The sequence below is a fragment of the Tamandua tetradactyla genome, chromosome 20 (assembly GCF_023851605.1).
Source record: "Tamandua tetradactyla isolate mTamTet1 chromosome 20, mTamTet1.pri, whole genome shotgun sequence".
In the NCBI taxonomy this organism is placed as follows: Eukaryota; Metazoa; Chordata; class Mammalia; order Pilosa; family Myrmecophagidae; genus Tamandua; species Tamandua tetradactyla.
Genome location: NC_135346.1, coordinates 318701 through 341463, shown reverse-complemented (window position 1 = coordinate 341463; position 22763 = coordinate 318701). Strand labels below are relative to the sequence as shown.

At 35.8% G+C, this 22763-nt stretch overlaps 1 protein-coding gene across 9 annotated transcripts in view; it reads left to right on the top strand.

The window, feature by feature from the left end:
• Positions 1 to 22763, top strand: part of LOC143664813 (uncharacterized) — a 122670-nt gene that overhangs the window by 1186 nt on the left and 98721 nt on the right. The gene's annotated exons all lie outside the window — the stretch shown is intronic.

Genomic DNA, 22763 nt, shown 5'->3' with positions numbered 1-22763 from the left:
TGGATCTCAGTGCTTTATTAAGTGATTTGTGAATTGGGTTTCATCCAGTCCATAAAATGAAGGGGAGATCTGAAGAGCAAGATTTACATAAGCATAACAAGGTAGTCTTAAAATAATTTTGTTGATACAGGAACATTTTCCTTGGCTTAGTTTTGAGTTAGAGGAATTGAGCTACAAAAGAAAGAGGGAGCTGAATATAATAGGTGGTTCTCAGATTTCAGGTTCTGGGAGAACAAGCACTTAAAAGAGAAAGGAATTTAGTTAACCTACATTTACTGACATAGGGCTTAGCATGAAGGACTCCATCTCATGCCTACTTCATTAACACTTTTCCCCATTTTGATTTGTTAGTCATTGAGAGCTGTGATAAAAATTTTTGACATTAAGTAGCACTCTCACTGCTTAAGGCCCTGGAGAAGTAATTACAAGTTGTTTTGATATTGGGCTTATTGTTGGTCATGATGTCCAACAATTTTTCCTTGTTCATTGCTTTTTTTTTTTTTGTCATTCCTGATATAAACAAAGCATTTCCTACTTCACAAGCAGTTGGGTACTCCCATTTAATACTCCTGAGAGAAAAGAGGGTACCATGAGTACTATAAGGAATAAAATGTCCAAATGAATCTCTTAGTATACATCTAAGCTCAGGTCCCATCATGTAAATCAGCTGAAATAAAAGTGATTTAAAAATGACTCCAAGGAAGACCTTACCTGTTTGATCCTTGTCAGTTCTTCAGTTATTTAATTGAATTGTGTTTCAACTTCCCTGGAGGTGTTTACTCAAGTACAGCTGGTTGGTGTTGGTAATGGAAAAAGTGTCTCCTTGTTCCGAAAATAAGTAATCAAGGACAACAGTGCTATTGTCTAAAACAAGAAGTTTGGCTAATAAATCTAATGACTTGCTGTGCGGCTATAGCTCCAACAGTATATTCAGCAAGTTGTTGCGTTGTGATTGATAGATTTCTTGGAATTTTGGGTTTTTTGGCAATGAATTTATTTGGTGATGTCTTAACAGTCCAGCTGTAGCATTCTGCAGCAAACGTTTGTTTTGGTGGCAAGAATATTCAAGCAGAAGCTTTAATTGTTTTAATGCCATTTTATCGAGGGTATATTCACGTGCCGTGTAATTGTCCAAAGTGTACAGTGGCTCACAGTATAATCATATAGTTGTACATTCATCACCACGATCACTTTAGAACATCTTCTAAAATTAAATAAATAAAAAATAATACCCCAAAACAAATGCTTGACAGAGTACCCTTACTGAAGCAGTATGGTTAAGAGTTAGAGAGGAAAGATAAACTAACATTCCTGGCTCAGAGCTGCAATGCATTTAGTATACTAAAGCAGCTGACATGATATCTTTTTTTTTTATTTTTTATTTTTTTTATTAACGGAAAGAAAAAAAAGAAATTAACACAGCATTTAGAAATCATACCGTTCTACATATGCACTCAGTAATTCTTAACATCATCACATAGATGCATGATCATTGTTTCTTAGTACATTTGCATCGGTTTAGAGGAACTAGCAACACAACAGAAAAAGATATAAAATGTTACTATAAAGAAAAGAAATAAAAGTAGTAATAATAATAAAAAACAACAACAACAAAAAACAAACAAGCAAACAAATACAAAAAAAACCCTATAGCTCAGATGCAGCTTCATTCAGTGTTTTAACATGATTACTTTACAATTAGGTATTATTGTGCTGTCCATTTTTGAGTTTTTGTATCTAGTCCTGTTGCACAGTCTGTATCCCTTCAGCTTCAATTACCCATTGTCTTACCCTGTTTCTAACTCCTGCTGAACTCTGTTACCAATGACATATTTCAAGTTTATTCTCGAATGTCCGTTCACATCAGTGGGACCATACAGTATTTGTCCTTTAGTTTTTGGCTGGATTCACTCAGCATAATATTCTCTAGGTCCATCCATGTTATTACATGGTTCATAAGTTTATCTTGTCTTAAAGCTGCATAATATTCCATCGTATGTATATACCACAGTTTGTTTAGCCATTCTTCTGTTGATGGAGATTTTGGCTGTTTCCATCTCTTTGCAATTGTAAATAACGCTGCTATAAACATTGGTGTGCAAATGTCCGTTTGTGTCTTTGCCCTTAAGTCCTTTGAGTAGATACCCAGCAATGGTATTACTGGGTCGTATGGCAATTCTATATTCAGCTTTTTGAGGAACCGCCAAACTGCCTTCCACAGTGGTTGCACCCTTTGACATTCCCACTAACAGTGGATAAGTGTGCCTCTTTCTCCGCATCCTCTCCAGCACTTGTCATTTTCTGTTTTATTGATAATGGCCATTCTGGTGGGTGTGAGATGATATCTCATTGTGGTTTTGATTTGCATTTCTCTAATGGCCAGGGACATTGAGCAGCTCTTCATGTGCCTCTTGGCCATCCATATTTCTTCTTCTGGTAGGTGTCTGTTCAAGTCTTTTTCCCATTTTGTAATTGGGTTGGCTGTCTTTTTGTTGTTGAGTTGAACAATCTCTTTATAAATTCTGGATACTAGACCTTTATCTGATATGTCGTTTCCAAATATTGTCTCCCATTGTGTAGGCTGTCTTTCTACTTTCTTGATGAAGTTCTTTGATGCACTAAAGTGTTTAATTTTGAGGAGCTCCCATTTATTTATTTCTTTCTTCAGTGCTCTTGCTTTAGGTTTAAGGTCCATAAAACCGCCTCCAGTTGTAAGATTCGTAAGATATCTCCCTACATTTTCCTCTATCTGTTTTATGATCTTAGACCTAATGTTTAGATCTTTGATCCATTTTGAGTTAATTTTTGTATAAGGTGTGAGATACGGGTCTTCTTTCATTCTTTTACTTATGGATATCCAGTTCTCTAGGCACCATTTATTGAAGAGACTGTTTTGTCCCAGGTGAGTTGGCTTGACTGCCTTATCAAAGATCAAATGTCCATAGATGAGAGGGTCTATATCTGAGCACTCTATTCGATTCCATTGGTCGCTATATCTATCTTTATGCCAATACCATGCTGTTTTGACCACTGTGGCTTCATAATATGCCTTAAAGTCCAGCATCGCTAGACCTCCAGCTTCGTTTTTTTTCCTCAAGATGTTTTTAGCAATTCGGGGCAACCTGCCCTTCCAGATAAATTTGCTTATTGGTTTTTCTAATTCTGAAAAATAAGTTGTTGGGATTTTGATTGGTATTGCATTGAATCTGTAGATGAGTTTAGGTAGGATTGACATCTTAATTATATTTAGTCTTCCAATCCATGAACACGGTATGCCCTTCCATCTATTTAGGTCTTCTGTGATTTGTTTTAGCAGTTTTTTGTAGTTTTCTTTATATAGGTTTTTTGTCTCTTTGGTTAAATTTATTCCTAGGTATTTTATTCTTTTAGTTGCGATTGTAAATGGGCTTCGTTTCTTGATTTCCGCCTCAGCTTGTTCATTACTAGTGTATAGAAAAGCTACAGATTTTTGAATGTTGATCTTGTAGCCTGCTACTTTGCTGTACTCATTTATTAGCTCTAGTAATTTTGTTGTGGATTTTTCTGGGTTTTCTATGTATAGTATCATATCGTCTGCAAACAGTGATAGTTTTACTTCTTCCTTTCCAATTTTGATGCCTTGTATTTCTTTTTCTTGCCTAATTGCTCTGGCTAGAACTTCCAACACAATGTTGAATAATAGTGGTGATAGTGGACATCCTTGTCTTGTTCCTGATCTTAGGGGGAAAGTTTTCAATTTTTCCCCATTGAGGATGATATTAGCTGTGGGTTTTTCATATATTCCCTCTATCATTTTAAGGAAGTTCCCTTGTATTCCTATCTTTTGAAGTGTTTTCAGCAGGAAAGGATGTTGAATCTTGTCAAATGCCTTCTCTGCATCAATTGAGATGATCATGTGACTTTTCTGCTTTGATTTGTTGATATGGTGTATTACATTAATTGATTTTCTTATGTTGAACCATCCTTGCATACCTGGGATGAATCCTACTTGGTCATGATGTATAATTCTTTTAATGTGTTGTTGGATACGATTTGCTAGAATTTTATTGAGGATTTTTGCATCTGTATTCATTAGAGAGATTGGTCTGTAGTTTTCTTTTTTTGTAATATCTTTGCCTGGTTTTGGTATGAGGGTGATGTTGGCTTCATAGAATGAATTAGGTAGTTTTCCCTCCACTTCGATTATGTTGAAGAGTTTGAGGAGAGTAGGTACTAATTCTTTCTGGAATGTTTGATAGAATTCACATGTGAAGCCGTCTGGTCCTGGACTTTTCTTTTTAGGGAGCTTTTGAATAACTAATTCAATCTCTTTACTTGTGATTGGTTTGTTGAGGTCGTCTATTTCTTCTTGAGTCAAAGTTGGTTGTTCATGTCTTTCCAGGAACCTGTCCATTTCATCTAAATTGTTGTATTTATTAGCATAAAGTTGTTCATAGTATCCTGTTATTACCTCCTTTATTTCTGTGAGGTCAGTAGTTATGTCTCCTCTTCCATTTCTAATCTTATTTATTTGCATCCTCTCTCTTCTTCTTTTTGTCAATCTTGCTAAGGGCCCATCAATTTTGTTGATTTTCTCATAGAACCAACTTCTGGCCTTATTGATTTTCTCTATTGTTTTCATGTTTTCAATTTCATTTATTTCTGCTCTGATCTTTGTTATTTCTTTCCTTTTGCTTGCTTTGGGATTAGTTTGCTGTTCTTTCTCCAGTTCTTCCAAGTGGACAGTTAATTCCTGCATTTTTGCCTTTTCTTCTTTTCTGATAAAGGCATTTAGGGCAATAAATTTCCCTCTTAGCACTGCCTTTGCTGCATCCCATAAGTTTTGATATGTTGTGTCTTCATTTTCATTTGCCTCTAGGTATTTACTAATTTCTCTTGCAATTTCTTCTTTGACCCACTTGTTGTTTAAGAGTGTGTTGTTGAGCCTCCATGTATTTATGAATTTTCTGGCACTCCACCTATTATTGATTTCCAGCTTCATTCCTTTATGATCCGAGAAAGTGTTGTGTATGATTTCAATCTTTTTAAATTTGTTAAGACTTGCTTTGTGACCCAGCATATGGTCTATCTTTGAGAATGATCCATGAGCACTTGAAAAAAAGGTATATCCTGCTGTTGTGGGATGTAATGTCCTAAAAATGTCTGTTAAGTCAAGCTCATTTATAGTAATATTCAGATTCTCTATTTCTTTATTGATCGTCTGTCTAGATGTTCTGTCCATTGATGAGAGTGGTGAATTGAACTCTCCAACTATTATGGTATATGTGTCTATTTCCCTTTTCAGTGTTTGCAGTGTATTCCTCATGTATTTTGGGGCATTCTGGTTCGGTGCGTAAATATTTATGATTGTTATGTCTTCTTGCTTAATTGTTCCTTTTAATAGTATATAGTGTCCTTCTTTGTCTCTTTTAACTGTTTTACATTTGAAGTCTATTTTGTTGGATATTAGTATAGCCACTCCTGCTCTTTTCTGGTTGTTATTTGCATGAAATATCTTTTCCCACCCTTTCACTTTCAACCTATGTTTATCTTTGGGTCTAAGATGTGTTTCCTGTAGACAGCATATAGAAGGATCCTGTTTTTTAATCCATTCTGCCAGTCTATGTCTTTTGATTGGGGACTTCAGTCCATTAACATTTAGAGTTATTACTGTTTGGATAATATTTTCCTCTACCATTTTGGCTTTTGTATTATATATATCATATCTGACTTTCCTTCTTTCTACACTTTTCTCCATGCCTCTCTCTTCTGTCTTTTTGTATCTGACTCTAGTGCTTCCTTTAGTATTTCTTGCAGAGCTGGTCTCTTGGTCACAAATTCTCTCAGTGACTTTTTGTCTGAGAATGTTTTAATTTCTCCCTCATTTTTGAAGGACAATTTTGCTGGATATAGGAGTCTTGGCTGGCAGTTTTTCTCTTTTAGTAACTTAAATATATCATCCCACTGTCTTCTAGCTTCCATGGTTTCTGCTGAGAAATCTACACATAGTCTTATTGGGCTTCCCTTGTATGTGACGACATGATGTCTTTTTGCGGGCCTTCCCAGGCACTGGAGTTTTTCTGTTAATTTGCCGTACTAGGTCATAAAAGATCTGCAAACATATTAATTCTTTTTTTAATGTACAGGAGTAATGAACCCAAAAACTGATTAAGTAGGATCCCCATGGATATAAATCAACCCTCAGAAAGCTAATAATCTCTTCATTAAGGGATGAAAGTAAAACTAGGTATTCTTATAATTGCCAAGTTTGAAAGCCAAGATTGTTTCACTTAAAATACTGAGTTGAAGGAGCCTCAGAGATCTTATCTTAGTTCAGTTAGAACGTTTTTTGCCATTCTACAAAGAAAACAATCTCTTCTTCAAGTCTTCCCATATGTCTTTACTATATGACATGTCTTTAAGCCACTTCAAGGCAAAACCATGCATGGCTTGTTGAATTTCAATTCCCATCTTTTTAATATATGATCCTTCATATACCTGAAGACTTAATCTGCCTTCCTCACCACTATCATTTCTGACTATTTTACCTTTTCTTCATGGTAAATTGCGATGTATCAGCATTTATAAAAGAAAGGAAATAGTGTTGATGCTTATTTATGTGAATAATATTTAAATAAGATTATTTTTGCCTATAAAATGACTATAGCAATCTGAGTACACATTAACTTGGGGTTATATTAATATAGACATTACTTTCCATTAATTTGAATTCTAAATGAAGAATTATCTTAAATATAATATTTGGCCATACCTCATTAACACTAACTTTTGATTTTACAGAAGATTCTGAGAATGCACAGTTGTTCCACTGTCTTGCTAGATTTTTTTTTTTTTTTTTTTTTTTTTTTTTTAAAGGAAAGACAGAGAGAAGGAAGGAAGGATAGAAGGAAGGAAGGAAGGAAGAAAGGGAAACATTTTTTTTTTAAACATTTTCTTGTTTTATTGTATTCTGTTTCTCCGTTTTTGTTACATGGGCTGGGGCCGGGAATCGAACCGAGGTCCTCCGGCATAGCAGGCAAGCACTTTGCCCGCTGAGCCACCGCGGCCCGCCCGTCTTGCTAGATTTTGACCTTGCTCCTTTCCTACAACTCTTTCGACCTCCAAGTCACACTAATTACCAACCAGAATCATTGGAACCTAAAAATACATTTGTGAGAGTAATAAATAAATAAATAAGCAGGCAGGCTATGCAAATTCAAATAAAAATAATTCTAAGAGTTAACCCTAAGGATTAATTCCAAATTATGCCATAGAAAAATATTAAATTAATAATATCCAAATAAAACTTACAGTCAAATATGAAATCCTCAAATCTTACTTTGTAAGTTAAACATAGTAAGTATTCATTTTCAGGCATGTAAGTTATCTACATTGCCTTCTCATGTATGTTAAGTAAAATGGATTATAACCTAAGTCCTTAATGAGTCAGTGTAGGTACAAGTGAGAAACTTTCACATAAAATTTTTAGAAAACAAGCTATGACCTATTTATAAAAGAGGAAAGAAAAACTTAAAATTATATCACAGTAAACTTACAATTAATTATAGTAAGCAAAATATGTAGCCTGTCCAAAAGGAAGTACAAAAGGGTATAACTATGACAGGCCAACATATTTCAACATTTTAAAATGTTTTCTAAAGGATGTGGATCAACTTTAAGTTTTCTGACATGTATTTATTGCATAAGCATTTTAATTTTGCCACACAAAAGGAGAAATCTAGAAGTCCCTCAAAGTAGAATTTTTGGTTTCTCATGCAGTCTTTATTAAAGAAAAGAAAAAAAAATCAAAACCACTTACTAATGACACTACTAAGGAAACAAGTAATGCTTGTAAATTTTAAAAGAATGCTATAGATAAAAATAATAATTACTCTGTAAAATGACAGTTCACCATTTAGCGATTGGCTTTCTAAAGCAATTTTGAAAAAAATTCAAACTAAAAATCAAGCTGATGCTTGGCAGGAGTCTTGCTTTTGTAATCTCACAAAGAAGTTAACATACATTCTAAATTTTGTAATTCTAAATCCTGATCTGTCACACTTTTTTTTTTTTTTACCTCAATCTTCTTCTATCGTGCTATTTTTATGTTTAGATAAATTCAACACATTTTTTTCAGGTCCCCACTCAAAGATCTGCTATTTTCATAAACCTTTTTCTACATATTCCAGCCCAAACGGATTACTTGTCATTCTATAAATATCTATTTTGCTCATTTTCAGTCCTTAACTATAAGTTCTTTGAAGGGAAGAACATGTCTATTCACATATATATATATATATTTTTGCATTCCTGGTTTCTGTAATATTAGGCATTTAATAAACACTTGTTTAATGAAACTGATCATAGAAAACTCTGGTAATTAATAGAGACAGTAGAAAACAGATGAACTAATTGAAAAATGCTCACTGAGGTTGCTGCAAATATGTAGGGTCCCCTAAATGGTTTCCTTGTTTCAGATGTCTTCCAGAAAATTGCGGTAATTACCAATGCTACCTTCCTCTCTCACAATTTGTTCCAATTAAACTATAATGTGGTGATTCTTAAAGTGTGGTTTCCTGACTGGAGGTATTAACATCACCTGAACACTTGTTAGAAAAGCAAATCCTTGAGCCAGACCCCAAACCAACTGAATTAGAAATTCTGGGGTTAGGTTCCAGCAATCTGTGTATCAACAAGCCCTACAGGTGATTCTGATGCAAGATCAACATTGAAAATCACTACTAGATATATAGTATGATGAAGAATTAAATAATATTTTTGAAATTTCCAATAGGAATTTAACTCCATTATAAAAAAAAATAATACCCAAAACATCCCATACCCCTTATCCCCTTCACCCATTATTTATTTATTTTTTATTTTCCTACTCACCTATCCATTCACTGGATGAAGGTAGTGTAAGCCACAAGGTTTTTGCAATCACATGGTCATGATGTAAAAGTTATATAGTTATACAATCATCTTTAAGAATCAAAGCTACTGGATTGCAGCTCAGCAGTTTCAGGTGATTCCTTCTAGCTGTTCTAATACACTAGAAACTAAAAATAAATATCCATAGTGAATAAGAATCACCTCTTGACTCTATTTGAAATCTCTTAGCCACCAAAGCTTTATTTTGTTTCATTTCTTTTCTCCCTTTTGCTCAAGAAGGCCTTTTTCAGTCCCACCATGCCAGGGCTGGGCTTATCCTTGGGAATCATGTCCCAAGTTGCTAGGGAGATTGACACCGCTGAGTGTCTTGTCCCACATAAGGGGGAGGGCAGTTGAGTTTATTTCCTGCTTGGAGTTTACCATCAGAATTTTTATCGTTAAAAGCATTAACGAATAGATTGACATCTGGGATGGTTAAAGGAACATGTATGGAGTCATTAATTGTGAAGTTGCCAATTTACAATCATGAGATTCTGTCTCATCAGATAAAGGTAGCAGAATAGCAGGATTAAGAATATTTCAGCACTTTAGGTGAAGATGATGAGATGAAAGTAGAAGGATCTCATAAGAAGTCATATTTCTGGTGGAAAAATGTTGGGTCTGCTTAGAGTTAAGTTTGCTGAGACTGATTTGACAGCTTCTCTATAGCTTTTACACAATTTGGGTAAGCACAGGCAACTGCTTCAAGATACAGGCTACATACAATAGGTAATATGTTTGGAATTTTTTATGCGTTCTTGAATTACTATTCCTAAGACTTGGTTTTGTAACTAGTGCCTACTATTCTTTCCTATTAATCAAGGATGACAGATTCTGGTTAAGCTTATGGTGAATAATTATATTGCCAAAAAGTAATATTCAATAAGTGTTTCCACATTCTGGAGGGGTCTGCAGAGTGACAAAGATTAATGCAGGTCATTTAAGGGAAATGGGTAAAGGATTCCTTGTATCTAGAAAGTAAGAACAGTAAAACATTGGCATTAATCCAAGCAAAACTATAATAATTCTTTATCAGTTCATTTAGTCCTAGGTAATTAATCCTTGTTTCACTGGCTCTTGGGATAGCAGTCTCATGAACCCATCAGCTTCTAAATCAGAATGCTGGAAATGATAACAGTCCAGTGGTATGCTTTCAAAGTTATTTAAGCAATGTCATAAGTTGGAACCTCAGGGAACTTGGCATAGTCCTTTTCATAGGTCTCTGATTTATTTCTTTTTGTTGAAGTTGAAGCACACTGGCCTGTGGCTGATAGCAAGTATTTTCAGGGATGCATCAGAATATAAACCATCTGTAGATGACAAAATACTTAAAATGGTCCTGGTTAACTTAATGCTGTTTTACTATATGATGATTTCATTAAACACTATTTAAGAATAACAACCTATGAATAGTAATACTGTTGTTGTTCAATATCAGACACATTAAGTACTTATGCATCTCATGGACCTTGAGGATAGTCACAAATCTCTAAGAACTTTATGTAACTTCTGAAGTGTTTATATTAGTAACAAGATATCCTATAAATTTAACCAACAGGTTAGAGCATCCTTTTTAATTTGATAACACTTCCCATGCAACTGATAACATTAAATAAACCTAACTACTTTTAGCACTTCTCTGTTTCCAAGGTGGAAGAGCAATTTCTTTGTGATTTTCAGAGGCCGTCTGAAAAATCCCAATGACTGTTTGAGTTCAAGAAGATACAACATCTTATTAAGAGCAGACCAATAATCCATGAAAAATTTTAACAAAGAGAAAACCAAATTCTAGTTTTGCATGGAGATAGTCTTACTATCTTATAAACCTATCAAATCTTAGGCCTTAGCCATGTCAAATAAAATTCCTTTTCTGCAAATGTTCTACAACTTTCTATGCTGTTTGGGGATGGCATAAAATACTAGCAAACAGGGCGGGCCACAGTGGCTCAGCAGGCAAGAATGCTTGTCTGCCATGCCAGAGGACCCGGGTTCGATTCCCTGTGCCTGCCCATGTAAAAATAAAAATACTAGCAAACAAAATCCAACTGCATATTAAAAATATGTATGATCACCACCTTGGGTTACTTCAGGAATGTATTGGCAGCTCAACCTAACAGAATCAATAAACCGTGTTAAAGGAATGAAGAGACTATATGAAATGGTCATCTCATTTGGCACAGAAAAGGCATATGACAAAATCTAGTGTCTTTTCTAGATTTTAATACACAAACTAGAAAAAGCGTGGGACTTCCTCAACATAAAAAACACATGAAAAACCCTTAAGTAACATCCTGAACAGTGAAAAACTGCCAAGAATTTCCCCTCATGCAAAGAACAAGGAAAGGATGCCCTCTTTCACCACCCACTTTCAGCGTTTTAGTGGAGGTTCTAGCCAGAACAATTTGGAAAGAAAATGAAATAAAATTCATACAAATTAGAAAAGAATCAGAACTCACCCTGTACACAGATGACATGATCCTAAGTATAGAAAATACAAAAGAGTCTAGGAGGAAGTTGAACTAATCAGTAGGTACAAGGTCAATGGGGAAAAGTCAGGGTGTTTTTATTTCCCATCAATTACATACTGAAAAGGAAATGAAAATAAGTCCATTTACAATAGTAACTAAAATAATAAAATATGTAAAGGACTTGTGCGTGAAAAGTATAAAACATTGAATGAAATTAAAAAGAACTTAATAAATAGAAGGACAATGAATCTTTGTGAACTGGGAAATCTAATATTGTTAAGATGCCAGTACCGTTCAAAGCAGTTTATGTATTAAAATCACAAAATTCCAGCAGTCTTCGTTGCATAAATGGAAAAGCCAGTTATCAAATTCAAATGAAAAGGCAAGTGGTCCTGAATAGCTAAACTGTCTTATAAGAGTTGGAGGAGTCACTTCAAAATTTATTTCAAAGCTACGACAATCAAAAGTGTTTATCTCTAGGTCCCCTAGAAATATTATAAGCCTCTGAGTTTGCTTTTATCAAGGTCATGATAGCAAGATCATGCAGTATCTATCCTTTTGTGTCTGGCTGATTTCACTCAGCATTATGTCAAGTTTCATCCATGATGTCATATGCTTCAGGATCTCATTTCATCTTACTGTTGCATAATATTCCATGTATGAATATACCATATTTTGTTAATCCACTCATCCTTTGATGGGCACTTGTACTGCTTCCATCTGTTGACATTTGTGAATAAAGCTAGCTATGAACATTGGTATGAAAATGTATGTTTGTGTCACTGCTTTCAGCTGTTCTGGGTATATACCAAGTGACATTGCCAGGTCATGGAGCAACTCAATGTTTAGTTTTCTAAGGAACCACCAAACTGTCTTTTGGTGAGGCTGTACCCTTATACATTCCCACCAGCAGTGCCTAAGTATTGCAGTTTCTCCAAATCCTCTCTAACATTTGTAGTTTCTTATTTGTTTAATAGCTACCATTCTTTTAGGTGTGAGGTGGTATCTCATTGTAGTCTTCATCTGCATTTCTGTTAATAGCTAATGAAAATGAGCATCTCTTCATGTGCTTTTGAGCCATGTGTATTTGCTCTTCAGAAAAATGTCTATTCATATATAGACATTTTATAATTGGATTGTTTGTTCTTTTGTTGTTGTCTGATTTCTTTATGTATATAGGATATCAAACCTTTATCCCATACATGATTTCCAAATATTTTCTCCCATTGAGATGGCTGCCTCTTCACCTTTTTGACCAAGTCTTTTGAAGTGCAGAAGTATTTAATTCTGAAGAGTTCCCATTTATCAACTTTTTTCTTTCATTGCTTGTGCTTTGTGTGTTGAGTTTAGGAAGCTACCTCCTATTATGAGGTCTTGAAGATGTTTCCTATATTTTCTTCTAGGAATTTTATGGTACTGGCTCTTATATTTAGGTGTTTGATCTGCTTTTGAGTTCATTTTTATATAGTAAGGTAAGGGTCCTCTTTCATTCTTTTGGCCACTGATATTCAGTTCTCCCATGCCTATTTATTGAAAAGACTACTCTGTCCTAGGTCAGTGGATCTTCAGTTACCAAAGATCAGTTGACAGTTGATAGATTTAGTGGTCCATCTCCATACTTGATTTCATTTCATTGATCTTTGTGCCATAACCATGCTGTTTTGATCACTGTGGTTTTGTTAAAAGCTTTAAAATCAGTAACTGCTGATACTCCCATTTCATTCTTCTTTTTTTTTTTTAGGATATTTTTAGGTATTTGAGGTCTATTTCCCTTCTGAATATATTTGATAAGTACCTTTTCCAAATCTTTAAGGTATTACATAAAGTATTACAATACTTCAAAGTATTACAGTGTTTTCTGTATTTTAAAACTTCAACTTCTATGTGAGACCAAAGGAAAAGATGTTTATTTTGTTCAACATTTAAAATATCTGTAGCACAGTATGTAATTTAACCAGTCTGGTCATTTTATTTAAGCAACCTAACTACATGGAACCTAGAATAGGGAATGAGAACTTGTTATTCTGTATAGATTATTGTAATACCCTGAGATGTTCCAGAGTATTTTGAGCAGAAGCTAAAAAAAAGTACTTGCAAAGTCTCTTGAGGGAATGGGGAAAAAAATGTGAAACTATTAAACTTTCCCACCTGGGCAATTCCTAATGTTCTCTCAAGCATTAGGGACTCCAAATTTTTTTTTTAAACGAACATTTTTTGCTTTAGTCTCACACATAAGGTGACATTTTAAAGTATTAGTTATCATCTATTTTCAGCACCCTGTGATAATGACAATCCTTTGTTCTTCCTCATGCAAAAACATTTTTAAAATTTGTACATGGTACATTTCACTATTGTTATACACTGTAGGCATTCCTAGATTATACCATCTCGATCTTTAATATCTATCTTTCTTACTGATTTCATTTATGTCCCCAGCCTTCCTCCCTCTATCATTCTCACATGCAGCTTCATTCAGTGTTTTAACATAATTACATTACAGTTAGGTAGTATTGTGCTGTCCATTTCTGAGTTTTTGTATCCAGTCCTGTTGCACAGTTCGTATCCCTTCAGCTCCAACTACCCATTATCTTACCCTATTTCTATCTCCTGATGGTCTCTGTTACCAATGACACATCCAAGTAGGGACTCCAAATTTAATAAGCCAAGTCCTCAGTCTTGAGGTTTTCTGTAATGGCATCATTAAGCCTTCTTATAATTATTTTGAGTCACCCCAGAGAACCTCTTGCTGCTCAGATGTGACGTCTTTCTTTAAGCCAAATTCTGCAAATGAACTCACTACCCTCCTCCCCTACATGGGAAATGACTCCCAGGGGTGTAAGTCTCCCTCGCAATGTGGGATACAACTTGCAGGGATGTATCCATGATCTCTGGCATCATGGAATTGAGAATGATTTCTTGACCAAAAGGGGGGAAAGAAATGAAATAAAGTTTCAGTGGCTGAGAGATTTCAAAAGGAGCCAACAGGTCATTCTGGAGGTTATTCTTACACAATATATAGATATTTCTTTTTAGTTTCTAGTATATTAAAAGTACTACATCTACAAAGAAACACCTGAAACTGTTGAAGTGTAACCTGGTACCCTTGTTTCTTGCTGATGATTGCATAACTATATAGCTTTTATTGTGGGACCATGTGATTATGAAAATCTTGTGACTTACATTCCCTTTATCCAGAGTATGGCAGATGAATAAAACAAAAAAGACAAAATTACACATATAGATAATGGGGGAAGGATAAGGGGTAAGGGATGTTTTGGATATTCTTTTTTCTTTTTTTGATTAATGAAAAATGTTCTAAAATTGTGATGAATTCACAACTATTCTGATTATTCTGTGAGCCTTGGATTGTGTACATTGAATAGATTACATGGTGTGTGTATATATCTCAATAAAATTACATAAAAATAGAATTGTAAAAAAATTTTTTTAAATAAATTGTCCTCACTAATGCAAGTGTTGGTGGTGGATATGTATATAGGAATCCTGCATTTTATGTGTAATTAGTCTACAAACCCACAACTCTAATAAAAATGTTTTCTCAAAAAGATATCACTGTTAACTATAGTCTTTATTTTACATAGGTACTTTTTCTCCATATACCACTTGTGCTGGTTTGAAAGAATTTATGTACCCTAGAAAAGACGTGTTTTAATCCTAATTAATTTTGTAAGAGCAGTGGTTACTCTTAATCCCTATTCAGTACTACTGGTTGGAAACTTGATTGAGTTGTCCTTACAGAGATGTGACTCAATCAACTGTGGGTATTAAACTTGATTAGATGGAGATGTGTCTCCACCTACTCTAAGTGGGTCTTGATCAGTTTACTGAAATCCTATAAAAGAAGAAATATTTTGGAGAAAGCAAGAGAGAACACCGTAGAACCATGAAGCAGAGAGTCCACCAGCCAATGACTTTTGGAGATGAAGGAAAATGCCTCCTGGCATATGGAGAGGAAGCTAGCAGATGACACTGTGTTTCCCATGTGCCTTTCTACTTGAGAGTGAACCCCTGAATGTTATCGGCCTTCTTGCCTTAGATTGGACATTTCTGTATATTGCTTTAATTGGAACATTTCCATGGCCTAAAAACTGTTAACTTGCAACTTATTAATTTCCCGATTTTAAAAGCCATTCAATTTCTGGTATATTGCATTCTGGCACCTAGCAAACTAGAACACCACTCTATATTAATCCTCTGTACAAGTGTCATATATTTGCACTCATTCAAGAAAAAACTTATATTTGTTGTGTTAATCATATATCTCATCCAAGTTCACTGTGGTGTACAATCCAATATTTTATGTGTTTTTTTTCAGTGAACAAACAAAATTCTTTGACAACTCAGATCTGTACTATCTTAGCTCATTTCATGTTTTTCTTTTTTTGTGTGAAAAATAGCATATATACAAAACAGTACATTTATAAGCACATCACAACAATTAGTTGTAGAACAGATTTCAGAGTTTGGTATGGGTTGCAATCCACAATTTTAGGTTTTTACTTCTAACTGCTCTAAGATACTAGAGACTAAAGCAAATGTCAATATGATTCAGCAGTCATACTCATTTGTTAAAACCTACTTATTCAGTATTGACCAATGGGATCAAAATAAAATGTGCAGAAATAGACTACCAAATCTATGGTCAGCTGATATTTGACAAGGCCCTCACATTCACTGAACTGGGACAAAATGGTCTTTTCAATAAATGGGCATGGGAGATATGGATATCAGTAGCCAAAAGAATGATGAGGACCATTACCTTACACCCAAACCCTATTAAAAAATTAACTCAAAGTGGATCAAACACCCAATATAAGAACTAGTACCATAAAGCTTCTAGAAGAAAATGTAGGGGAACATCTTCAAGACCTAGTAGTAGGAGGTAGCTCCCTAAGCTTTTCACCCAAAGCACAAGCAACAGAAGAAAAAATAGATAAATGGGAACTCCTCAAAATCAAATGCTTCTGCAGCTCAAAAAACTTTGTCAAAAGGTGAAGAGGCAGCCAACACAATGGGAGAAAATATTTGGAAAGCACACATCTTACAAAGATTTCATATCCTGAATACGTAAATCAGATAACAACAAAAGAAAGAATCCAGTTATAAAATGGGCTAAAGATATGAATAGGCATTTTTCTGAAGAGCAAATACACATGGCTCAAAAGCAATGAAGATATGCTCATTTTCACTAGCTTCAAGGGAAATTCAGATCAAGTCTACAACGAGATACCACCTCACCTATAAGAATGGTGGCTGTTAAACAAACAGGAAACTACAAATGTTGGAGAGGATGTGGAGAAACTAGGACACTTATGCACTGCAGGGAGGAATGTATAATGGTACAGCCACTATAGAAGACAGTTCGGCGGTTCCTTAGGAAACTAAATATCAAGTTGCCCTATGACCTGGCAATAGCACTACTTGGCATCTACCCAGAAGAGTTGAAATTACTGATACAAGCAGACATTTGCACACCGATGTTCATAGCAGCATTATTCACAGTTGTCAAAAGATAGAAACAATCCTAATGCCCATCAACAAATGAGTGGATTAACAAAATGTGGTATATACATATGATGGAATATTATGTAACAGTAAGACAAAATGATATCCTGAAGCACATGACAAGATGGCTGAACCTTGAGGACATAATGCTGAGTGAAATAAGCATAACACAAAAGGATAATATTGTATGATTCCAATTTTATGACCATGGTAAAGGTAAAATCAGAGGTTTATAATACAGTATATAGGGGACTTAGAAATATATAAAGCTATATATAAACATTTGTAGTTTCCTGTTTGTTTAACAGCTGCCATTCTTATAGGTGAGGTGGTATCTCGTTGTAGTCTTGATCTGCATTTCCCTTGAAGCTAGTGAAAATGAGCATCTCTTTATGTGCTTTTGAGTCATGTGTATTTGCTCTTCAGAAAAATGCCTATTCATATCTTTAGCCCATTTTATAACTGGATTCTTTCTTTGGTTGTTATCTGATTTACGTATTCAGGATATGAAACCTTTGTAAGATGTGTGCTTTCCAAATATTTTCTCCCATTGTGTTGGCTGCCTCTTCACCTTTTGACAAAGTTTTTTGAGCTGCAGAAGCATTTGATTTTGAGTAGTTCCCATTTATCTATCTTTTCTTCTGTTACTTGTGCTTCGGGTGAATGGTTAGCTAATGAGGTTGAACTCAAGTGTAATGGAATAGATAGAAGTGAAGGTGTTTCTCTAGTGAGTCTATAAGTAATATTATGATATTGAAGGTAAACATGATTGAAAGGAGTTGTATAGATCTAAGTGTCCCACTGATCGACATTACAAATATAAATAACTTCTTGCATGAACTACTTAATGGTGTATAATTCTTGTACACAGAGTAAGTTCAGATTACAGGGGGAGAACTGCTATTGCATGCTATTGGCTATATTTAACAGGAAAACATCAGCAGTACCACAGCAACAGCAGGGTTGCTGTTAATGAGGGAAGTGACAAGAGTTAAGAGTAGGTTTACATTTCCCATTTGGTGAGGGTGTGTTTATTGGTTATCTTTCTCTTGGGAACAATTAAATGATCTAAAATTGAAAGTGTTAATGGACTGTGGACTTTGGGCATTATACATGATGCCTAATGATTGCGGGTGGCTGAAGGATGCACTGACTAAGGAGTAGATTGGCAAATGATGGTGTATACATATGATCAAATATTGTGCTTCTACAAAAGGAATGAAGTTGTGAGGCATGCAACATTGTGAATGAACCTATGAAACATTTGGTGAGGCAAAATAAGACAGAAATGAAAGAACAATTATTGTATGCTCCCTTTCAGAAAATGCTTATAAGAAAACAGAGGCTTAGATTGTAAGCTCTTAAAACAGACACATTTAGTCCAGAATGGTAATTATTATTTCTGGATTTTCAGAGGCTGTTTTGTATATGCATCACCTCGTATTTAGAGATAAGAACAAAGATGATCAGGTTAGGGTTGAGGTAATTCAGAACACAGGGGTAAGGAAGACATTGTCTATATTTTAGAACCTCACCTATTCTTTGAGACCAAGAGTAAAAAAGTTTATTTTCTCTGGAACCTAAATTTTATGTAACACATAATCTAACTCAACCTGTCTAGATAGCTCATTTAAACAACTGAAAGACAGGGAGCCCAGAATAAGAATGAGGGCCTTTAATCCTGTACAGCTTAATGTAATGTCTGGATACATCCTAGAATATATTAAGCAGATAATTGAAAAGTATTGACAAAGTCCCTTGAGGGATGGGAGAAAAGTATGGAACTATTAAACTTTACCACTGGGGAAACCCCTGATACCATGTCAAATATTAGGAACACCCAAATCAATAAGCCAAGCACTTGATCTTGAGGCTTGCTCTTATGACGCTTATGTATGTAGTGGAGAAGCTTAGCTTTCCTATAGGTGTGCCTAGGAATTACTTCTGAAGGACCTCTTTTGTTGCTCAAATGTGGCCTCACTCTCTCTAAGCCAAACTCTGCAAGTGAAATCATTGCCATCCCCTCTACATAGGACATCCAGGGGTGAATGTCTCCCTGGCAGTGTAGGAGATGACTCCCAGGGATGAATCTGGCCCTGGCTCTGTGGGATCAACAATGCCATCCTGACCAAAAGGGGGAAAAGAAGTGTAACAAGGTCAGTGCCTGAGAGAGTTCACATAGAGTTGAGAGGCTACTCTGGCGGTCACTCTTATGCAAGTGTCGGGTAGACATTGCTGCCTGTCAGAACTTGCCAAACCTCAAAACCATTCCAGCTAATCCTAAAGATTACCTAGGGCAATTTATAAGATTCTACAAAGTTTCCATGCACTAGGGCAACTTTCAACCTACAGCTTCCAGATGTGTCACTGGACCAGATAAGTCCTGAAACTTAAAGGGGCCTGTGGTAGTTAGAGTCAGTTGTCAGCTTGGCCAGGTGAAGGTACCTAGTTCTGTTGCTGTGAACATGAGCCAATGGTATGGAACATGTAAGCTTGGGTCTGAAGCCATGAAACCTTGGCCAGGAGAGTGGACCCACTCATATACATGGAGAGAGTGAGTTTGCCCTGAGAGCAGAGGATGAGTCTCCCATCTCATTGCAGTGGAAGAGTTGTGCCTCTACAGGCCTTTGGGAAGGTACAGCATGCTCCTTGGGGACTGGAGAGAGCCTGGCTGCCACCACTTGGGGGGGTTGAGCATGTGCCCCAGAAATGGCAGAGAACCCAGGTGTGGCCCTGAAGCCTGGAGAGAATGAAGCCGAGAAAAAGGTGGTCTCCTCAATGTTCCCCAAAGTTAATTTGGAAAGAGGCCACTGCGTAGGCCCTTGGAAAGGGTGGGACTGCCATTTTCTAAAGCCAAAGGATAAATGACTTTCAGACTTTGAAATCCAATGGTGTTTGCCCTGCAAGTTTTCCTTCCAATTTCTCCATATGGATCCTATGACTGTCCCTCCTTTGCATATTGGCACCAGATAACTCATTTTGAGATTCATAGGTCCACAGCTAGAAGAGAATTTTTTTGCACCTTAATATTGTTTAAGGTAATGCATATAGTTGCCAAGTTGACAAGGGGTGGACATGTGGTAGTTAGATTCAGTTGTCAACTTTGCCAGGTGAAGGCACATAGTTCTGTTGCTGTGGACATGAGCCAATGGCACATGACCCTCATCCATTGCTTGTTACATCTGCAGTCAGCTAAGAGGTGGGCCTGCTGTAATGTATGATGTTTGATTTAATTGGCTGGTGCTTAAATGAGAGAGCGCAACATAGCACAGCCCAAGCAGCTCAGCCTACCTCATCTCAGCACTTGCAGCTCAGACCAGGCCTTTGGAGATTCAGAAACAAATCACCCCAGGGAAAGTTGTTGGAACCCAGAGGCCTGGAGAAGGCCAGCGGAGATCACCCTGTGCCTTCCCACGCAAGAAAGAACCTCAGTTGAAAGTTATCTGCCTTTCCTCTGAAGAACTAATGGAATAAATCCCCTTTTATTAAAAGCCAATCCTTCTCTGATGTGTTGCATTCTGGCAGCTAGCAAACTAGAACAGGGCCAGTCTCTCCAAAACGTTACCTAGTTGCATCTTCCTACCCCATATTATTGACAGCCCCTTCCAACATGAAAAAGTTAGAATGGGCATAGCACAAATACCCTTGAAGAGTAGGAGAAAGAGCAAAGGTGATGGTAGTTTTATGTATTTTTATATTTTATATTGTTACTACATTTAAATTATTTTATAACAAATGAGTATGAGTGCTGAATCATTAAATTGATATTTATTTTAGTCTCCAGTATCTTAGAATAGCTAGAAATAAAAACTTAAAATAGTGGAATTCCGAAGTCTGTTCTACCACTAGTTGTTGCACTGTGCTTTGAAATTTATCTTTTATGGATATGTTATTTTTCACACGAAAAAAGAAAAAAATCGATTGTGATGATAAAAAATACGTATTCCTCCTAGCCCCTAATGTTCTGGAGCAGCCAAAACAAAAAATCTGAAATGATAGTATGGAAGCCCATGGCAAACTGTGGGATCTGTCTTGTAATGACTTGTTGAAGAATGCTTTGAAAATTATTGCTTTTTTCTTTCTTTGCTTTGTTTATATGTTGTATTATTCAATTTTAAAAGTTTTTTTTTTTAAACCTACCTATTCAATCCAATATTTTAACCTCTGGCTTTTCGTCTTGTGATGTATATAACTCTAAACAGTCCCTTTCAATCATAGTCCTTTAAAATTCAGGACTATTACTTATTATCACTGTAAAGAGCCACCATCACTTGCATCCATTTCCAAATGTTTAAGTTCAACCTTATAAAATTTCTGTACATATTAGGATCCACTCTCCATTCTCTAGCTTTATTCTATCTCCTGGAAACCTATATTCCAAGTTTTCAAACTATGAGTTTACATATTCTAATTAGTTTATATTACTGATGTAATACAATATTTGTCCTTTTGTATCTGACTTATTTCACTTAACATTGTGTGCTTAAGGTTTATCCATGTCCCTGTGTGCTTCAGGACTTCACTTGCTCTTATTGCTGAATAATAGTCCACCATATGTATATACCATATTTTGTTTATCCATTCATCTATTGATGGATACTTGGGTTGTTTCTGTCTTTTGGCAATTGTGAATAATTCCATTATGAATATTGGTGTGCAAATGTCTGGGTTATTGCTTTCAAATCATCTGGGTATATTTTTCCCATTGAATCAGCTAACTTTTTGCCCTTATGAGAAAGTCTTTTAAAGTAGAAAGGTATCCATTCTTGAGGAGGTCCAGTTTATCTGTATTTTATTTTGTTGTTATGGTTTGGGGTGTAAGAAACAATCTCCTATCATCAGGTCTAAGAAACTACCTCCTACCACTAGGTCATTAAGATTTTTCCCTCTATTTCTGCCAGGCATTTTATGATATTGCTCATATGGTTTTGATCCACTTGTTACATGTTTAATCCAATTTTGAGGCACTCCCATTTATTTATATTTTCTTTTGTTGTAGTGGTTTGGGGTGTAAGACCTAAGAAACTACCTCTACCACTACTTCATAATGATGTTTCCTTATATTCTAAGTATTTCATGGTTTTAGCCTTTATGTATCTTTTATCTACTTTGTGTTAAATTTTGTATAGGGTTTGAAATAAGGGCCCTCTTTCATTCCTTTGGAGATATCCGTTTCTCTCAACACCATTTATTGAAGAGACTGTTCTTTCTCAGTTTAGTGGATATAGTAGTTACGTTCAATTGTTATGTTACAGTCAATTGGCCAGGTGATGATGCCCAGTTGCTGTGGACTTAAATCATTAGCATGTTAATTTCATCTATGACTGATGATGTCTGCAGTTGGCTAAGGGGAGTGACTTCCACAATGAGTGACATTTAATTTAATTAACTGGAGGCTTTAAAGGAGGAGAAGAGAGAGAGAGAAAGAGCTTATCTCCAGTTGTTTGGAGATACAGAAGGGAGACACCCAGGGAAAGCCCTTTGAACCCAGAAGCTGGGAGAGATGGCCAACAGATGTTGCTGTGTGTCTTCCCATGTGACAGAGAAACTGAGATGAAAGCTAATTGCTTTTCTGCTGAGGAACTGTAAATTTGTAACTAAATAAATCCCCTTTATAAAAGCCAATCCATCTCTAGTGTATTGCATTCTAGCAGCCTTAGCAAACTGAGACAGTAGAGTTGGGGTCCATGTCCAAACTAATTTGACCATAGATCTGAGCATCTTCTTTTTTTTTTTTTTTTTTTTTTTTTGACATGGGCAGGCACCGGGAATCAAGCCTGGGTCTCCAGCATGGCAGGCAAGAACTCTGCCTGCTGAGCCATCGTGGCCTGCCTCTGAGGATCTATTTTTGAACTCTTG